General features: G+C 36.1%; 1 protein-coding gene across 8 annotated transcripts in view; it reads right to left on the reverse strand.

The window, feature by feature from the left end:
• Positions 1-12,336, reverse strand: part of CNOT4 (CCR4-NOT transcription complex subunit 4) — an 84,059-nt gene extending 71,723 nt beyond the window's left edge. For 7 of the 8 annotated variants that reach the window (XM_032221005.1, XM_032221002.1, XM_032221000.1 and 4 more), the window contains exon 1: positions 12,099-12,336. The gene's annotated coding sequence lies outside the window, so the exon portion shown is untranslated. The remainder of the gene's footprint in view (positions 1-12,098) is intronic. The other variant, XM_032220999.1, reaches the window with a different exon arrangement.
• Between the last annotated feature and the right edge of the window lie 7,490 nt (positions 12,337-19,826).

Here is a 19,826-nt window from a genome sequence, read left to right on the forward strand (position 1 = left end):
ATTCATTCCTACCATCAACCTGCACTTTTTTTGTCAGATCATTTCTTCTGAAGTTCTCTCTTTAATACTATGTGCTATATATACTGTTAGCTCTCCTGTAATTCTCAATATCCAATGGAGAAAAGGCTTAATTTAATTTGCACTGTCTTCTGTTCTGGCTAGGTTAGAAGAAAATTTTCCAGGATAGAGAAGAATACAAAGTAAATTAAAGCACACATTTAAGCAAGCCATTTATTTCATTTGGGTCATTAAGTCCAAATCCTCTGCTCACTGAAGGAATCTAATAGAGCATCCCATACAGATTGCTATTTAGCCCCATGTGATCCAAAAGAGAGAAGCTTATGACTTTGCTGGACAATTTGTTCCACTCAACCTAACACTCAATCTCAATCTGCCTTCATGTATATGGAAGGGTAGTTGCTACAATCACAGAACATGTCTGTAGGTTCCTTCCTGGAATCTTAATCCTCCTCCAGAGTTTTATCCACCCTTTTATTAGGGCTCCAAGATCTGGACCAGGTCTGACAGGATTTTAAAGATGGTTACTCTGTCTCTTTCCAAACAGATCTAAAATGTACATTGCAAACAATATGCAAAATTGCAGAATCTTTCCTAGCATTTTCTGATGTAAGCCATAGCTAGGATTTTACCAGTATTTTAATAGGTTGAATTTTTTTTATCACTTCCATGGTCATGAAATGTCTTCATAAATCTCCCCCGCCCCTAAATCTTAAAGGCAGAAATATATAGCATCTATATTCTATTCCATTTATTCTGGAAATTTACCATCCCCATCTGGCCCAATTCAGATATTTATGAGCACCAATATGGATGGGGCTATTGTTTCTCTAGCAGCAAACTCCAGTTAGTAAGCCTTCTTGTTTCTTTTTTCTATATATCTCTTTCAGAGAGAGAGAGAGAGACAGAGAGAGAGAGAGAGAGAGAGAGAGAGAGAGAGAGAGGGAGGAGGGAGGGAGGGAGAGAGAGAGACAGAGAATATAAATATATTATCTCAACCTAAACCTTACAATGATGGAGATCGTTGGTCTTCTAAACCCCCTCTATTAAACATTTTGGCCTGGATGCCTTCTTTGGAGTTTGGGATAATTTCACTGCCCTCTTAAGATCATATATTTGCAACCTAATTCCTAGCTCTAAAATTAACGGTTTGTGATATCCAGCAGGTAGAAATGTATCAATGTCCTGGTTGCTAAACATTTTGGGAAGATTTTATTAACTTGTATTTATTCCTAATGTCCTTCACATCACAATATCACTATCAGGACTACAATGTGACTATCACAGACACACATAACACACCTGTCAGATCTATTTTGGATCTTTATTCTCTCTCCTACTAACGTCTGAGGGATCCAAATGTATCCCATATTACTCTGAATGGAGATCCTATTTCTTCTAAACTAGAACTCAGCTCTGAATATTTTAGTGTTTTATTTACTCTTTTTGTATTTTTAAATGTTTTAGTATTTGTAATAGCAATGTTTTTTTTTTAATTGTGAGCTTCCCAGAATCATTGACTTAGATAGGTGGTCATAGAAATTGAATAAATTCATATTCTGGAAATTATTCAAGATGGAAATTTCCCAGAGCATTTGATCATTAGTATATTCTATTATGATTTCTTTATTATTTCTATCTATTAGGGTTAATTAAATTTACACTATTAGTGTTTTGCTTTTATTCTATAATTATTATAGTTGATGTTAACTCTTAAATGTATTGATTTATCTATTTATTTATTTCCTATATCTTCCCATTCCAATCCAATGGCTGGGTAGTGAATAGTTTTAAAACAATTAAAACACTTAAAAACAGTATAAAAACGAGTATATGCAAATGTATGTGCCAAGAAAATTATAATTGTTACTATAGCCAAGGAAGAAGGCCTTAATAATAATAGCCACTTCATCCAGAGTCTTCTGAAGCTGCTGTGTGACCACTCCTTTTAAGAAAGCTTGAAAAGTGGACAAAAACTGTCTAGATTAGTTGGGCCAATTGATAGTCCCTTAAGGAGGCACACCTCTTTAAGAGATGGCACAGTACTTCCACTCTCAAAGAAGAATTAACTACAACCCTGACCCAATCATGCATTTCCTCCTATGCAGCCTTAGCAAGTCAGGAGGGGCATGGGTCTCAAACTTAAATGGCTGAACAACAGATGCAAGGGCCCTGCCCACTTCCTCAGATTAAATGGGCTCAAACTCTCCCCAGATTATACCTTAGTTGTATTCCACTTTGTTATTTAGATGAATAATTCAAAGCACCTAACATATCTAATACTCCTTCCTCCTTCAATTTTTTTCCATAACAACCAACTAGTGAGGTGAGTTGAGAGAGAGTGACTGGTCCAAAGTCCCTGAGCCAGCTTTCATGCCTGAAGTGGGAATAAAATTTATGAACTCCTGGTCTCCAGTCTGATGTTTTAAACACTTGACTGGCACTCTCTAAAGGCCGGAATCTAACACAGAGTGAATGAAAGGAATTTTTATGTACTAAACAGCCCCACATTCACAACAACCCTGTAGATGAATCATAGTATTACTCTCACCAAGGAGGGACCAAGTCACAATAAAAAAAAAACAACAAGTCAGGTGTATTACCACTATTAAGTTACATGGATGGTTTAGGACTCTTGTAATGGTATCCATGAACTCTTTCACCCTGTGCAAATTAAAATCCACCAAGATATAAGCCCAGAGAACTCCATCACCAGCCCAGCAACAGAGTTAAAAAGGTAGCTATGCAGCATGGGGTCTGGTACAAAAGCAGCAATCCCAACTGATCTCAATTGGCTCCCAACTTAATAAACAGTGTCCTACACCTGGCAATCTAAAGAGCAGGATCCATTGTTCCCTCCAAATATCTCATATGACCAACACCATCCCATCTCCTCTATCCTGGGGTCTTGTCTGGTGCCATATCCGGAAATCAGTCAAATAGATCTCAGAGAGGGGAACATTTCCTCTTGTCCTAGCCTGTTCTTGATAATGCACTGCAGATTAGCCTTTTCATCAACAATTAAATCATGAATAAGGGTGGCTCGATCTGGCATTCACCAGCAGTAGCTGACAACTAGGGTCTTAAAATCTGCCATCTGTGGCTTGGGAGCAAGTTCAGAAGACTGGAACAGCACATATACCAATTGCCCTGTGGGTGGCCCACCTTCTGTCTACCATCATACCTACCCATCAGTATTGAAATCTTATAATGTGCCCTCATTTCTTCAGAACCCTCCAGCCTGCCTTGTCCATGGAGGTCCATATCCCAACCCACAGCCCCTCACCTGACACAATCTATAACCAATCAACTGAGGGAAACCTTAATACCAGGGTACTTCTGCATAATACTCAACACATCTGCAGAATCAAGGATCCACATATCAATCTTCCAATGCCTTCTATCAGTCCTCTTGTTGAGGTACCTAATCATACAACAAAACAATTTCAAGCTTCTCCTTTCCAGCTTTCACTGTGAGGATAGACAGAATCAGTCACAATCAGAAACACACCAAGTCTATTAAATCAAGTCTGGTTCTCAATCCAATCCTCTCAGTAAGATCTTCTTAAATAACAATAGCACTTATACCACTTCACAGCCCTCTAAGCAGTTTACAGAGTCAGCATATTGCCCCCAACAATTTGGGTCCTCATTTTACCCACCTCAGAAGGATGGAAGGCTGAGTCAACCTTGAGCCTGGTGAGATTCAATCTGGCAAATTGCTGTCAGCAGGTCTGCAGAAGTAGCCTGCAGTACTGCACTCTAACCACTGTGCCACCACAGCTCACTCACTATCATTAAATGAACTCATACAGAGGTGACTTTCTCAATGTCTTCCAACTCTAGTCAGACAGAAGTAAAATGGTTATCCAATTGCGTGGGGGAAAGGAACTGCAGTCACAAGGCCCTGTCAGCCACAGCCATCTCAATCCAGTATTGCATCTGCTACAATGAAAACTCAATTTCCCCACCTGACCATAATGAATGAGTAGACCACTTCTAATACCTGATAATTCCATCCAGCTCACTTTCTAGCTCCATCTTCTTTGCAAACTGATAGAAGCTTCTTCATCATCAGTGCTGGCGCCTTTCCTACTGCCATGTTACCAGTCTCTGCCAAACAACTGGAATGTGTCCTGTACAAAGTAATAGATCCTTAAACCAGTAGCCCAACAATCCAGCGGCCAGGACCATTGCCTCCAATCTAATCACCACTATTGCTGGCTCCAATACTCCAAGATCCAAGTAAAGGAATGGGCCTCTGAAGTCTCACATACTTTCCCAGGCACACTGACAGCCCAGGATAAAATATAAGCTACATGAACCAGATAGTAAATCAGTTCTGATTGGCCCACTCAGGAGATGTTCTTGAGAGGCTCTTCCAAAAGTCAATCAACAGTAGCAAATTTCCAACCATCCACAACATGCTAAAAACCATCTTCCAGCAGCATCCATTCAGACCATGATGGGGAAAAAAACTTGTAAAATCTTATATAATCTTTAAAATATAAAAATATAATATTACAAAATCCAAACATATTAGATATTTTATATTTTCATATATTTAAATATACATCTAATAATTATGTTTATAAATTTTAAACATAATATACAAAATATAAAATAATATAATCTTCAGAAATCCTACAAGTATAGTTATCTTATATTAGCCAACAATGTTTTCTAATAAACCTGGTACATTTCATAGATTAAATTCTGTTATGCACAAAGTCTCATCCTTGAACTAGAATTATATTTCCCAAGATTGAAGGATCTAGCTGAAAACACCAGATAATTACCAAAGCCAAAGTCTCAGACCATTTAGTATCTTGAATAGAAACGTGCAGTGCATCCAAAACAAAACAAGAATGATACAGCCAGATCTTCTAGCTTCATTCACTATTCTCTCTCCAGCTCTACATTGTCTGCAAAATCCTAAATCAGAATTTAGTCAAATGTTATTGATTGTTAAAAAATAAAACACTATGAAGGATTAAAGCCAGCAAATGAATAAATCTCAAAAAAGGTATTCTTTATTTCCGATGTCGCTGTGAATATCTCAACATTTTGATTATAACCTATCACTCCTAACTATTACATGTAAACACGTCTAACTCTTAAAATGTTAAGATCAAACCAGGAAAGATATATCATGGTTATAGAATGACATGAAACTGCCTTTTATCAGTTACTCCTGAGTACTTCACTGTCTTAAACAAAACAAATGTATTTCATAATCTTGTTTAAAAAAAAATCATAAATGTATAGGATAAATCCAAACACTGATCCATATAGATGGAAATACTCAGTAAAAACCAAATAACTTAATATCTCAATAACAATGTGGATACTAGTAGTGCAACTACTATACAGTAGGTCAAACTTCTCAATAAATTGTGTGAGTTTATAAAGTATTCAATATTTTTGTTTGATTACTAATTTCCTAGACTGATTATGTGATGAGTAGTAAGATCCTGTTAGGTAAATTTGATTTCCTATTTTTGTACCATCTAAAGAAGATGTGGAAGTAGAGGAATTTATTACCAGCCAATTGTTATTTAGGAATTGCTTTTTAAAAGAGTTCGTAGTTATAGCCATTTCATCTATTTAGGGTGGAAGATACGATCAAGTGGTTCTAAGACACTTAAGCAATCTGAAGAATTCATAAACTCTTTACTGGATGTTAGTGGCTGGTGATTTCACTTTAATTCTACTCTTAATACTGATATTACTATTGATATATTGCCTATCAGTGGTCTTATGTTATTAGGGACCTTGAAGGGTCTACTGGTTTGATGATGATGTTCATCCATCATTTTAGAAGAGGACCTTGACATCTAATGAGTTGCGGGCTTTCCATGGTGTGTCTGCAGGTGGCTGGTAAGGCCTATAGGGGCACATGTTATTACAGACCTTGAAGGGTCTATTGGTTTAGTTAAACTTTGTATATAAAAGGCAGCTTGGAAACAAGCTGGATCATAGGTGAGAAAAAGTTCATGAACATGGAACAGGGTATATATTATTGCATTCACTGTCTGGCAAGGGGAACTTTGTGCGCAAGGGCAAGATGACTGCTGCTTGCGTGGAGAGTTTCGTGTGCGAGGGCAACCAACTGCTGCTTGCAAAAGGGGAACTTCACACACACACGCTTGCCTGCTGCCTGTGTGGCCTGGTTCCAAACAGGACATGGCCTGGGGGGTTGGAGACCCCTGGCTTAAGAGGACAAGCTCTGTTCTGAAGGAGATGCAGTGGCTGTAAATGAACCTAATGAACCAAATTTAGAGCATGATACAAAGTCTTATACAGGTAGTCCTCAATCTACAACCATTCTTTTAGTGACTGTACAGAGTTACAATGTGCTGAAAGAATTATTTAGGACAGGTCTTTAGCATTACAACCATCACAGTTTCCTTGCCCGATTAGGTGTTTGGCAATCAGTTCGTATTTATGACAGTTGCAGTGACCCAGGTTTACACCTTGGTCATTTGTGATCTTCCCAGTTAGCTTCTGGCAAGCAAAGTGAATGAGGAAACTAGCAGGGAAAGTCTCAAGTTGTGGTCATGTGATGTCATACTTATTAGGGTGAATCGCTTAACAACTGCAGCAAAAAAGATTGTAAAATTGGGTGTGGCCATATGATGCAATCACATTGCTTAATGATGGAAGTTTCTAGTCCCAACTGTGATCATAAGTCGAGGACTATCTGTGTAGATTAGAATTGAATATTTAAAGGAGTACTTAATCTGCCTCATTAAAAAGATTATAAACATTTTTTTTACAAAATAATAAATGTAAATGGACAATTACTCAATAAAGACATATATCCTCTATTTCAAGCAAAATATTTGTAACATAAATAAAATAAACTTCTACTATTCCTTTAAAAGTAAAGGAATAATTATATTCTGAGGAACTCCTAATGGAAAATCAAACAGATTCCTGATAAATATAGCAGATAACTTGTCACCCAAAATGTAGAGAAGGGAATTAGAGGGTCAGCCATACCAGTCTTAATTCTCACTAAGAGAGATGGGGAGGAGTGACCATGCAATATTGGAATTCAGAATTATGCAACCACAAGGAATATAAAAAAGTCTTGGACTTTAAGAGAGCTGATTTCAATAAACTTACGAGAAAAACTTGGGAAGGATTCCATGGATGAAAATCCTCAAGGGGAAAATAACCCAAGAAGCTTGGGAAACTTTGAAAAATGAGATAATAAAAACCCAGTCTAGCACAATTCCAATGAAGAAGAATAAAGAAGAGATCTGCACAAAGAACTCCCTGATAAACTGAAAGACAAAAAGGACAATATATAAAGTGGAAAGAGGGACACATAACTAAGGCAGAATATCAGCAAATAGCCAGAACCTGCAAAGATGAAGTCAGGAAAGCTGAGGCTAAAAATGAACTAAGGCTTGCAACATATGTCAAAAATAACAAAAAAACTTTTTTTTAAAAAAAAACACAAAACGTAAAAAATAAGAAAAAACTCAAGGAAATTGGTTCATTGACAGGAAAAAATGGCAAGAAGGTGACAGCAGCAAATAGAAAGCAGAATTGCTTAACTCATTTTTTGCATCTTTACACAAAAGGAAAAAACAATCCAACTGATAAAAAAACAGACCAAAAGGAGATTAGGAATGCAAGTGAAAGCAAGCAAGAAAATGGTAAGCAAACACCTAGACAAATTCAAATCACCAGGACTAGATGGATTACACACCAAGATTCTGAAGGAACTGGCAGAAGTGATCTCAGAACCACTGAACCATATCTTTCAAAAACCCTGGAGCACTGGGCTTACGTGGTTCCCATCTTCACACACACACACACATACACACACACAAACAAAAGGGGGGGACGGATCCAGGAAACAGCCTTATCAGCCTGATATCAATACCTGAGAAGATTTTGGAAAAGATATTCATCTACGAATACCTAGAGGCAAGCAAAGTCATAACCAGAAGCCAACACAGGTTTGTCAAAAACAGATCATGTCAGACAAATCTTATTGTGTTCTTTGACAATGTGACAAAATTGTGAAATGCTGTGGATATGATTTGCTTGGACTTCAGTAACACATTTGATAAAGTAGACCACAATTTACCACTTGATAAAATAGAAAAATGTGGGTTAGACTGCTCAACACCAGATGAATTCATAACTGGCTGACCAACCACACTCAACATGTAATCTTTTAATGAAACTGCATCTACATGGAGAGAAGTACATGTAATCCTCAACCTACAACAGTTCATTTAGTGACTGTTCAAAGTTATAACAGCACTAAACAAAGTGACTTATGAGCGTTTTTCACACTTATGACCATTGCAGCATCTCTATAGTAATATGATCAAAATTCAGATACTTGGCAACTAATTCATATTTAAGATGGCTGCAGTGTCACGAGTTCATGTGATCACCTATTGTGACCATCTGATCTGCAAAGTCAATGGGAAAGACAGATTCACTTAACCATGTTACTAACTTAACAACTGAAGTGATTCACTTAACAATTGTGGCAAGAAAGCAAAATGGGGCAAAATTCATTTAACAATTCTCTTGCTTAGCAACAGAAGTTTTAGGCTCAATTGTGGTCATAAGTTGAGGACTACCAGTATGCAGTGGGGTACTTCAAGACTCTGTCCAGTACTCTTCAGTATCTTCATAAATAATTTAGAGAAGGGGATAGAAGGGAAATTCATCAAAATTGCAGATCAACACCAAGCTGGAAGAACAGTCAATACTCCAGAAGATAGGCTTAAGATACAGAAGGATCTTGACAGACTTGAACACAAGACCATATCTAACAAAATGAAATTCAATAAGAAAAAAAAGTTCTACATTTAGGCAAGAAAAATCAAATGTACAGGTACAGATTAGGTGAAATCTGACTCAATAGCAGTAACTGTGAGGATGATCTTGGAATCCTAGTGGACAATCACTTAAATATGATCCAGCAGTATGAAGCAGCAGCTAAAAAAATCAATGCTAGGTTGCATAACAGGGATACAATCAAGATCACATGAAGTATTAGTAATGCTTTATAAAGCCTTAGTAAGACCATACTTAGAATACTGCATCCAGTTTTGGTTACCATGTTATGAAAAAGATGTAGAAACTCTAGAAAGAGTGCAGAAAAGAGCCACAAAGATGATTAGGGGGCTGGAGGCTAAAGTATAACAAGATCGGTTGCAGGAATTGGATTTGTCTAGTCTCTTCTAGTGAAAAGAAGGACTAATAGGGTGACATGACAGCAGTGTTCCAATATTTGAGGAGCTGCCACAAAGAAGAGGAGCTCTACCTATTTTCCAAAGCACCAGAAGGAAAGCCAAGAAACAGTGAACAGAAACTAATCAAGGAGAGGAGCAACCTAAAAATAAGGAGGAATTTCCTGAAAGTGTAAACAATTTACTAGTGGAATGGCTTGTCTTCAGAAGTTGTGGGTGCTCCATCACTAAAGTGTTTTAAGAAGAGATTGGACAACCATTTGTCTGAAACAGTACAGGGTCTGCTGCTCGATCATGGGGTTGAACTAAAATACCTCCAAGGTACCTTCCAATTCTGTTTTTCTGTTATACTATAAATGGTATGAAACAAATCTTAAATTCTAGTAGAATTTTCATGAGTAAAAAAGAAATGTCTCAAGTTACACATCCATCTATACATATTAAACATTTTAGGAAAATCACAAGTTAGCAGCAACACAAGTTATAGCAACAATCCATATATATTAATTTTTTTAGGAAAACTAGCTTTATAGTAACAATCATAGATTTTTTCCCTAATGAGTTTTGATTAAGATGATTGTATGCCTATTTATTCTATTCTAAATTAATACCAACACCTACAAAAGATAGTACTCAATCCTAAGATTTTTAAATTATAAAAAACATCAGAAACCATATTCTAAAATTATGAAGATTTGTTATTAGATATTTATAAATATTCTAGTGCACTAATAAACCAATTAATTTAAGCCTGAACTCTATAATAAAAATTATAGTGAATTTTTCTCTACCACTAATCATCAAAATAACTCATGTTATAGAGAAATTTTACTTGCCTTTCAACATCAAGCAATTATATCAGACAGTAAAAGCTTATAGCATATTCTAATTCTTCTTCAAATCCAAGTTGATTATGCAGTTTTCCAACCAACCAGATATCTCTATAATCTGTACCAGTTTAAAGTGCAGACACTTTTTCTTCTGTCATTTATATTTTAAAAATTCACAAAAACATTTGCATAAGATTACCTTGTTTTTTTCTGCTAGAAATACTTTTAAATGAAAAATTGAAAAAAATACTTGATCTGATATGTATGCATACCTTACTTTGCTGAGTAAATAATTGTTTCAGTCTCAAACAGCATATTTTAAGTGGAATAAAAATGACTCATAGCAAATATATGATCAATAGAAAAATTTAGAAATCACTAAAATAATTTTAATACTTTATTTTTTCAAGTATAAAAAATCTATACTTTTATATCTATATATACACATATATAGTTAAAAGATGCATTCGTTTTTTAAAAAATTAAATCACTGGGCACTTTAAAGATGGTTCTGTGGCATATAAATAAAATTCTGTGATATTTTCTTTTTTAGCAGATTATAAAGGCTCTGAGTTATTTGAGTTTGGGTATTAGATACAAACTTTTTCATATTATTAAATCAATATTTGATTTGATTATCAAGTCAGTTTCTGACAGTGTATTCTTGTTCATATCTACTAAGAATTTTCATGAGTTTAGTTCAAAACGTATAATTAATACTGTGACTAGGACACTTATATAAGTTTTTCTGGAATTAAACAATTGGACTTACTCTGTGAAAACACCAAGTAGTAATCCATAGGAGATATTAAATAGCTTACATCATATATATATTCTGAGGTTATTATAAAAGGAAATACTTTTACTATATACTTTGTACTATATCAAAATTATTTAAATAATTATAAAATAAATAGACAGCATTACAGAATATGGATAGCAACTTTATCAAAAGCCCATTTACCTGAAATACTAAATCTTCAAAACCATCGAACTGTAATAGGGTGTGACATTAATAAGCTAGCTTTTAAATGCGAAAATTCCACCTCTCATTCTTTTATTACAGTATGTATAACAGATAAAATATATGCCTTTGTAACTGACTTCTTTAGTGACTTAGTAAAGGGTAAACTTAGTTAGCTTACTCTTACATTATCAGGAGAAACTCTCAGAGATTTGTTATATGGCAACATCAGAGAGCAAAATAGATGGCTGGTCCACAGCATCCCTTTAAAAGGAGACAAGGCAATCCAAAACTCTGAAGTGTGAAATCTCTTCTCGAACTGCTTAACTCAAGAATACCAAGAGACATAAAATAAAAGGAACTGTCTTCTGGGGAACTAAAAAAAAAAAACTATTAAGAAAATATAGTTTTCCATCCAGGGAAACTCAAATGATATATAAAAATAGTGTAAAAGAGGGAACACCCATACAGTTAACTGACACCCACAACTAAACACACGTGCTGCTACTGTGGAACCTGGAATTCTTCCCATTTCTTTTCAACATATGGAAAAGTAGATTTTGGTTGGTTTGGTTTGGTTTGGATATTTTTGCACCCCACCTCATCTGAAACCCACCAAAGGCATCAATCGCTTACAGCAGCAGGTCGGGCCACCTCTCACCTACTAAAGCTGGAAATCTCGAAGATGATGTGTAAAGCACAAAAGTACTGCACAGTCTCTCCGCTTCCATTTATTCCTGGCCCCCTCCCCACAAAGCCTGAGCCTGGGTTCCCGGGGTCAGTCGGATCTTCTCTCCGACGAGGAGATCTCTGGCTCAAGCAATGAAGTCCCAGAAGCCCCCTTCCGCTGCCGGGGAAAGATCGCCGGCCCTCGGCACTGGCATGGGCTCGCCGGCTTCCTCTGCCTTCCTCCCGCCTCTCCGCCCCAGAGAGACTCAGGAGCCATGGCAGGCAGAGGACCGAGAAAAGTTGAGGCCTTCAGGCTCCCGGAGAAGCCGCCTCCACGCTCTCACAACTCGGGCTCCCCCAGCCCCTACTGCTCGCTCGCTTACTTACCCACCTCGCCGTCCCTGTTCCACAGCAACCGGGCTGTCTGGTGGCGGGGGCGGCGATAGTCTCTCGGGCCCTGGTTCTTTTCGATGATAGCGGGGATAGAGGTCTCCACCGACGACCTTTATTTGAGAGACGGGTAATCTCTAGGCTCTGCGCGCTCCGCTGCCAGACCGGCCACCATCTTACATTAGGGTGAGACTGCCCGCCTGCCCCGGACGCTGCTTACAAGACGCATGCGCACAAGCCGCCGGAGCTCCTTGGTGCGGGGGAAGGAAAAAGTAGAAAGAAATGCGACGCAACCCGAGAGCATGATGGGATTAGTAGTTTTAGTGATCACCTCCTTTTTTAAATTCGAAGGGTAGGTGTGGAGCCGCCAGCGAGACTGGTTTTTTTTTTAGGTGTTGGTAGTAATCGGCCGTATAAAAAGTTGTTTTTCAACGAGTCCTTTCATATAAGTATACGGTACAATATAAATAGACTGGGTGTCAACTCGAGTTTCGTTTAAATGTCTGGATGTTGTTTCGAGTCTACTACGTTACCTCAGTGTATTTAAAAAAAACAAATTTCACACATCACGCAAAGCTATGGCTTGTTTATACATAGTTTAAAAATAAAATTAGTGTGGAATAAGATAAAGTGGGTGAAGTGTGTACGTGCTGTATTCCATGAAGTAGTTAGGGGATTGTTAGCGTGTTCTCCATTGAGAGCAGTAACATAATTGATACTTCTTTGTTGAACATATTTTAAATCCATAATGTTAATTTATCTGTCAGTACCGTAATTGCAACTCTTTCTGAGCGTTGATTATGTCATCTGTATAGTTCAGTCTACTTGTCTACTTTTCCTTTGTTTTTTGTTAGTTTTTTTAATACAGAAAATTAAAAGACAAAACTCCAAGGGGAAAATTGGAAATTTTACAAGAACAAAGCTAAACTAAGTATTGCAACAATAATAGCCCTTTCCACTTGCCTAAGATCTAAAATTCATAAACTTCTACATCTATGTGCAACCAATTGACCTGTTATATAGTACATCTAGTTCTTATAATAGTTAACAGTTTAATCAACAACTTAAGTTAAACTTCAAAGCCCTTTGTTAACAATGTTGTAATTAGCTTGTAGAAAGTCTACAGATTTCTTATCTACTACAAAGCACCCCAATTGTTATGTCTAATCTGTCCAGGATCAAATATTCTCATTTGATTTTTAATAATGAAAACATTCCTTAGAATTTTAGCTACGAACTTCCCCAACGATTGCATCCCATTTCCTAGAGCCACAAGTCTTTATTGTAGGTGTTCTCTGCAGCATCCATTGTTCAAAAGGATTCTGAAAACATAGGATTGATCTTGCCTAAAAAATCCAGTTCATCACTCATCAGTTTCATTATCTGAATTTCTTATACTTATCAATCTTTTCTGCCAAATCTGTAATGTTCAGACCAGGTTCTTCTTCATTTATGGCAGCAACAAGTCGGATTCCAATTCATCAAACTGCAAATTAAGTCCCATTGTTATTTTCTGATTTTAGGTATGATCTTGAGTTTGATTCAAAACCATTGTTAACCCATCAACTTTTTTATTTATATCTTCAAAATAGCCAATAATCTAGAAAACATTATTTTTTCAAATGTTCTCCAGAAAGTTTTATCTGAGACATTTTAAAAAATACACCTTTCCAAGAACAAGAGAATATATTACAATAAAATGTCCATAAGGTAAAGGTTCCCCTTGCACATATGTTAGTTGTTCCCGACTCTAGGGGGTGGTGCTCATCTCTGTTCAAAGACAAAGACCCAGTCTGTCTGAAGATGTGTCCGTGGTCATGTGACCGGCATGATTAATTGCCAAAGGCGCATGGAATGCTGTTACCTTTCCACCAAAGGTGGTCCCTATTTTTCTACTTGTGTTTTTTAAATGCTTTTGAACTACTAGGTTGTCAGAAACTGGGACAAGTAATGGGAGTTCAGCCTGTTATGCAGCACTAGGGATTTGAACTGCTGAACTGCTAACCTTTCGATCAACAAGCTCAGCATCTTAGCCACTGAGCCACCGCGTCCCTACAAAATGTCCATAGAGAGAAGTTCAAATTTTACTCAGGGTGAAAAGTAATAAAAAGAAAAGGAATTTCCCCAATTTTTTACTTTTTTTAAAAGCTAGTAAGAATATAATCCTTATTATATAATCCAATGTAAATGTAAATCCAATTGGATTATTTTAACTACTGGAGAATGAATTCTCACCGACAATTTTCTTATGGAAAGTAAAAGTATTTTATAGTTCAATGGTAAACAATGAGAGAACAAAGAAAAATGTAAAATGCAACAAGTTACAAGATAGATCAACAATCAACTAGTCTATTAAAATATACAAAAAATAGAGGAATTTTAAAAGTGCAATTAAAACCAAGGCGTGCTTTAAAAAACAAAGCTGAAGGGAAAAGATAACACTTAGACTTATATACAGCTTCATTTTACAGAATCAGCATATCGCCCCCAATAATCTGGGTCCTCATTTTACCGACCTCAGAAGGATGGAAGGCTGAGTCAACCTTGAGCCTGGTGAGATTTGATCTTTCAAACTGCTGGCAGCTGGTGATCAGCAGAAGTAGCCTGCAGTACTGCACTCTAACCACCATGCCACCATGGCTCCAAAAGATGGTAAAAAAACTCAACCTGGTCACTCCTTACAGAGAATTGTGATCGTCAAGATCTCTCTCCTCCAAAGCTGCACAATTGTTCAAAATTCTTGGGTCCCTCCTAGTTACTCCCTTTCAATTCTAGGAACCAAAGCTGCCAAATAGCTTTGACAGAAAAATCAGCAATTCGTTGACAGAGAAAAAAATGCCTGCTGTTCAGCATACCATTGGGGGGGGGGGACACTATTTTTTTCCTTTATGTTTTGTCCCTCTTTCAATTTTTTTTTATTTCAGATCTTTGTTGCTTTTTTTTTTCCTTCAATTTTTTTTAATCTTTGCACTTTGCATAATACTACTTTCCTGCAAAGGGAATAATATAATGAAATATATGGTTGTACAACTAATAAACAAATCTCATTCTTCTGAAAGAAATTTCAATTCGGAATCCTTTGCACCTCAAGAGTCCTCAAGCCTATTACATTATTATGTTTAATCTATCTGTATAACAAATTTGTGGAAGAATAAAATGCGCTGAAGTTTTTATACATTGACCTGAACACCTTTAAGGAAAGGCAGGATGTAAATCACGTATCTAAGTATGAAGATAGACAATAATCTGGAATCATGCTATCCAGGTAAACAATTGCCAATTGTAGTTGTTGAGATGTTGTTATTTGGGGAGTTAAAAGTTAAAGATTGGATAACTAAAAAATTAAAGATTGTTAGACCTCGAAGGCTCTGATTTGAGATTTGGGTGGCATGCTTATTTGTGGCATGACAAAATAAAAGTTAATCCTGGTTTTAAGAATCATATTATTAGGCAATCTATTGGGCATGTATGGTGGGCATGTAAAAGAAGATAAGAACAATTTAAAATGGAATTGGAATAAAATACAGCCTAAAAGGAAATTGGAATAGAATACAATAATTTAAGATATAGATAAAATATGATAAAATTATATTTTGGTGTCACCCCTGCAATCTATCCCAATCAGTCCCACATATGCAGATCTCAACCAAACTATTTTGTTTAAGTACTGTGCTGTGTTAAATGTTATTTTCAGGTTCTGGCCGCACTTAAGGTAACTTGTTTTGATATGGGGATCTCAATGGATCATTCGTTTGGTATATGGACCAAGGTACCTGTCTCTCACTCCCTTATACAAGCAACAATCAAATAGGATGTGAGCCAGGTCTTCTACCTCTGCTGCTCCGCAAATACAGAGACGCTCATTGCAGAGTATAGAATGGAATCTCCCATATCTGACCATTGGGTCAAGCTGTTCGAATCTTGCTCACCTAAATCTCTCTCTAAGATGTTTTAGCAGTTGTAACTTCAAATAGCTGCCTACTTGAAAAGTACATTTCTATTTACTCAGCTATTTCAAGTTATCCACCTTACTAAGGATAGCTATATTATTCTGTACTTCTATATCCTTAATTCTTTGGGCAGCTCTTTTTTTGAGTTGTTCTCCTGTTACGCAAGAGACAGGAAGGCCACAGCTTCTTAAAAAATTTGTTAGTTTGGTGATCCAGGAGATTTCTTATTGTAATTTTATTTGCTCTACTAGACATAACTTGGGGGAGTCTATCAGTCTCCATTTCATTGACTTTGCACCAGTAATTACATGCTTTAATTTTGGATAGTGCATGAATTGTATGAATTCCCAATTCAGTTCTAACTGCTGCATCAGATGTTATTGGATCTATATCCAAAATACATCTCAAGTGCTGGGACTGTGTTTGTTCTGGGACTGTGGTTGAGTATACACTCCAAACTTCTGCTCCATACAAGAACATAGGGGTAAACTTAGCTTTATAAACCATAATTAATGGGGCTACGGAGCCTGGTAACTATGGTTCTTTAGTTTAAGCAGTAAATTCAAACAGGCTTTTGTTCTAAATGTACTTCATTTATGATGGCAAGCCCAAGATCCAGTCTTTGAAAATGTTACAGCTAAATATACAAAGGTGTTAACCTGTTCAATTGGTTCACTAATTGCCACATATGTTTCTGATTGTGTTTTCCAAACACCATTATTTTTTATTTAGATTTACTGATGATTAGGGAGTTATCCTGGCAATAAACAAATATTTGTCAAAAAAAATTAGACAAAATACAAATGTCAAAAAAAAATAGACAAAATACAAATATGAAAAAAATGACAAAAGAAAGACAAATATGTCAAAAATTGTATGGTAAAATGGGCAAAAAAATTAGGGATATCATAATACTAGATAAATATATGGACTAATGGTTTCAAAATTACTTTGAATTAGAGTTTGAAAGAAAATAAAATGATGCATCATTGGTATTTGACTCTAGATAGATTAGCAAAAATGTATAGAGGAACATCTAACAAATGGTGGAAATGTAATCAAAATCCAGGTATATTTTATCATATGTGGTGGTCTTGCAAGTACGTGAAAACTTTCTGGATAAACCTAATGATAGTGCAGAAAATATTTGAGATATAAAAATTAATGAAACCCGAAGTTTTCTTTTAGGTATTATGGATCAATAAAAAATGGGATGTTATTGCTTTATATGTTGATGGCTGTGAGGTCTCTATTCATTAAGGCAAAGAGATGCCGATTGAATGGATTTTAAATTGACGGAATTAACAGAAATGGCAAAACTGCTTTGATTAGAAGCAATAGACTACACAGCTTTATAAGCTGTTTGTGGACATTCTACGAATTAAATACAATAACAGATGATTAACAGAGGGATTGAAGACTAGTGTCATATTCAGGCTAATCTGTTGATGGTTCTTTTTTTACTTTATATTATGGTTAGATGCTAGGTCTATTTGATTATTAGAGATCTCATCTGAAATATTTGTTTATATATTTTTCTTGCTAAATAAGGCTTAGAATTATTTGCAGACCCATTATGTAAGGGGAGGATAATTTATCAGGGTTTTTAAATTTTCTTTTCGCCATCCAACCCGGCTGGAGGTTTGTTGTATGTTCAATGTTAAACTTATTTAATGTTTGTGACATTTTTTTCTTCTTTGTATACAATTTTTTTGTTGTTACTGTTGATGTCTGTTTTTCTGTTTTGCACTTTATTTTTGTTGATAAAACATATATAAACTATCAAGTCATGTTTTCTATAACATTCATTCTGCTTTGATAGCATTAGCAAAATTGACCAGAATGGTGCAATACATACAAAATAAAATCTCATTGAATTAAATGGAATATACTTTTGCCTAGCTTCAGAGGATCACGCTGTGATCCTTCATACATACAGAACTGTAATTTGGAAACCTTTTTAAACTTGTTTTGCACGGCTGCTTAATGATACATAACAAAAGATATGTTAATTCCAATGTGTTCTTATAAATATTGCAGCTTTGATAAGGAGAGTGAAAAAGGCAGTGCATAATCTGCTTCATTTAAACATAACTTTTTAACTACCTGAAAGAGAGGTAAGAACTTTTCTCATCCTTTGCTCCTCTAGCCTGCCTCAGCAAGCTCCAAGTACAACTCCTAGCAAACATAGCTTCCAGAACCTTTGAGAAGGTGCTGAAGGCAGCTTGGCGATTCTTTCATTTGTAGATAGATTTGTTGAACCAAGTCTTGGTATTCTTACTCTCTACTTGCAGAGAAACTGGTGGTTGCCGTCCTCAGTGGATTTGGAGACTATTGCTGTGTGAGCAGCGGCATTGCCGGGATACGAGGAGATACTTCTAGTCTGGTATTTGTGTTAGCCTCTAAATTTATTTGTAACTTTGAGTCTCCCTGCAGTTTACAAAAAAGTTAAGCTCGGTTTTGTACTCTTGGCGTCCTCATTGGCAGGTTGGAATTCTGTTGCTTGGTCTCTTTGACTATGACATTAAAATCAGTAAAGGTAAGGTAGGTGAAGTGAGTTGCTCATCTGCTACTGTTTTAAGATGTATAAAATGTAGATCAGGTGAAGAAATTTGGACATCTGGCATACAGTCTTCTCTTGCACACCTGTGGGAACTCAGCCCTAACACACAGCGAAGGGAGGGCTGGAGGGGGGAACAACTTCCTTGACAACAAATATAAAATTTCCTACTCCTCATGTAATGATGTTTTTGAGGGTGGTGGTGGGGACAGATCTAGGAGATTGTGCATTACATTGATTAGTTTTATTTAACCGTGAGTGAAATCTCATTCACATTACATGTTATTACATTGTTTGAATGTAAGATTTTAAAAGCACCAAACAAGGATATTCTAATAGCAGCATAAATTTGTTGTCCAAATAAGCAGATGGAATATCCTCAATAAAATGCTATGAAGTTCTCCCGTTTAGTCTTTCAGCTGCTCCCTCTTTTCCATTCTGTCTCTCCCACTGAATTTCCTTAGAATTATATTGTTTCTCTTCACTACCCCATTACTGGATGTTTCAGAGAATGTCTCCACTACATCAGATTATTTTCGATCCTTTTGATAATCTTTTGTGTGAGCAATTTTAACCACATGTGTTAGAAGAACTTGAGGGATTGAGTCATTGTCAATATGCAATTTATTTTCATATAATATTGCTGTTACAGTGGTATCTTTTTGGATCAAATTTATTTCATATATGTTGTTCTGAAAGACTTGATATTTTTGTAGATACTCATGTTCTTAAGTATATAACTGTGATTTTAAACTAAAGGATAACAAAAATAAACGGCTTATTTCATTTTATGATTTTAGGTTGCTCTCCTGTTACAAGCATAGAATAAAATGCAAGACTAATCTGAATAACTTTTTTCATTGTTTAAATAAACATATTTAAATGTGAATAATTCCACAACATAAGACAGACCTGTGTTTGTGTGTGTGTGTGTGTTGCAGATTCCTGCTAATTGTGAATTTTGTATTTGTGAATTTGCCTACTCAAATTATTTGAAACGGCAAATCAATACTTGTGGGGCTTTCATACTCATGCAGAGCAGTGAAAAATTGAATCTCCTGATAGCCATGTTTCCAGTTGAGGTTTCAATATATGCTATTGTTTATGGTGATTGCATAGAATGGAATTACTGCAAATAATGCTGCAAATGAGAAAATCATATGTTGTTATCTACCTATCTACACACACAAACATGTAAATCTAGTTTTTATAATT

This window comes from Thamnophis elegans, chromosome 7, assembly GCF_009769535.1.
Source record: "Thamnophis elegans isolate rThaEle1 chromosome 7, rThaEle1.pri, whole genome shotgun sequence".
NCBI classification, from domain to species: Eukaryota; Metazoa; Chordata; class Lepidosauria; order Squamata; family Colubridae; genus Thamnophis; species Thamnophis elegans.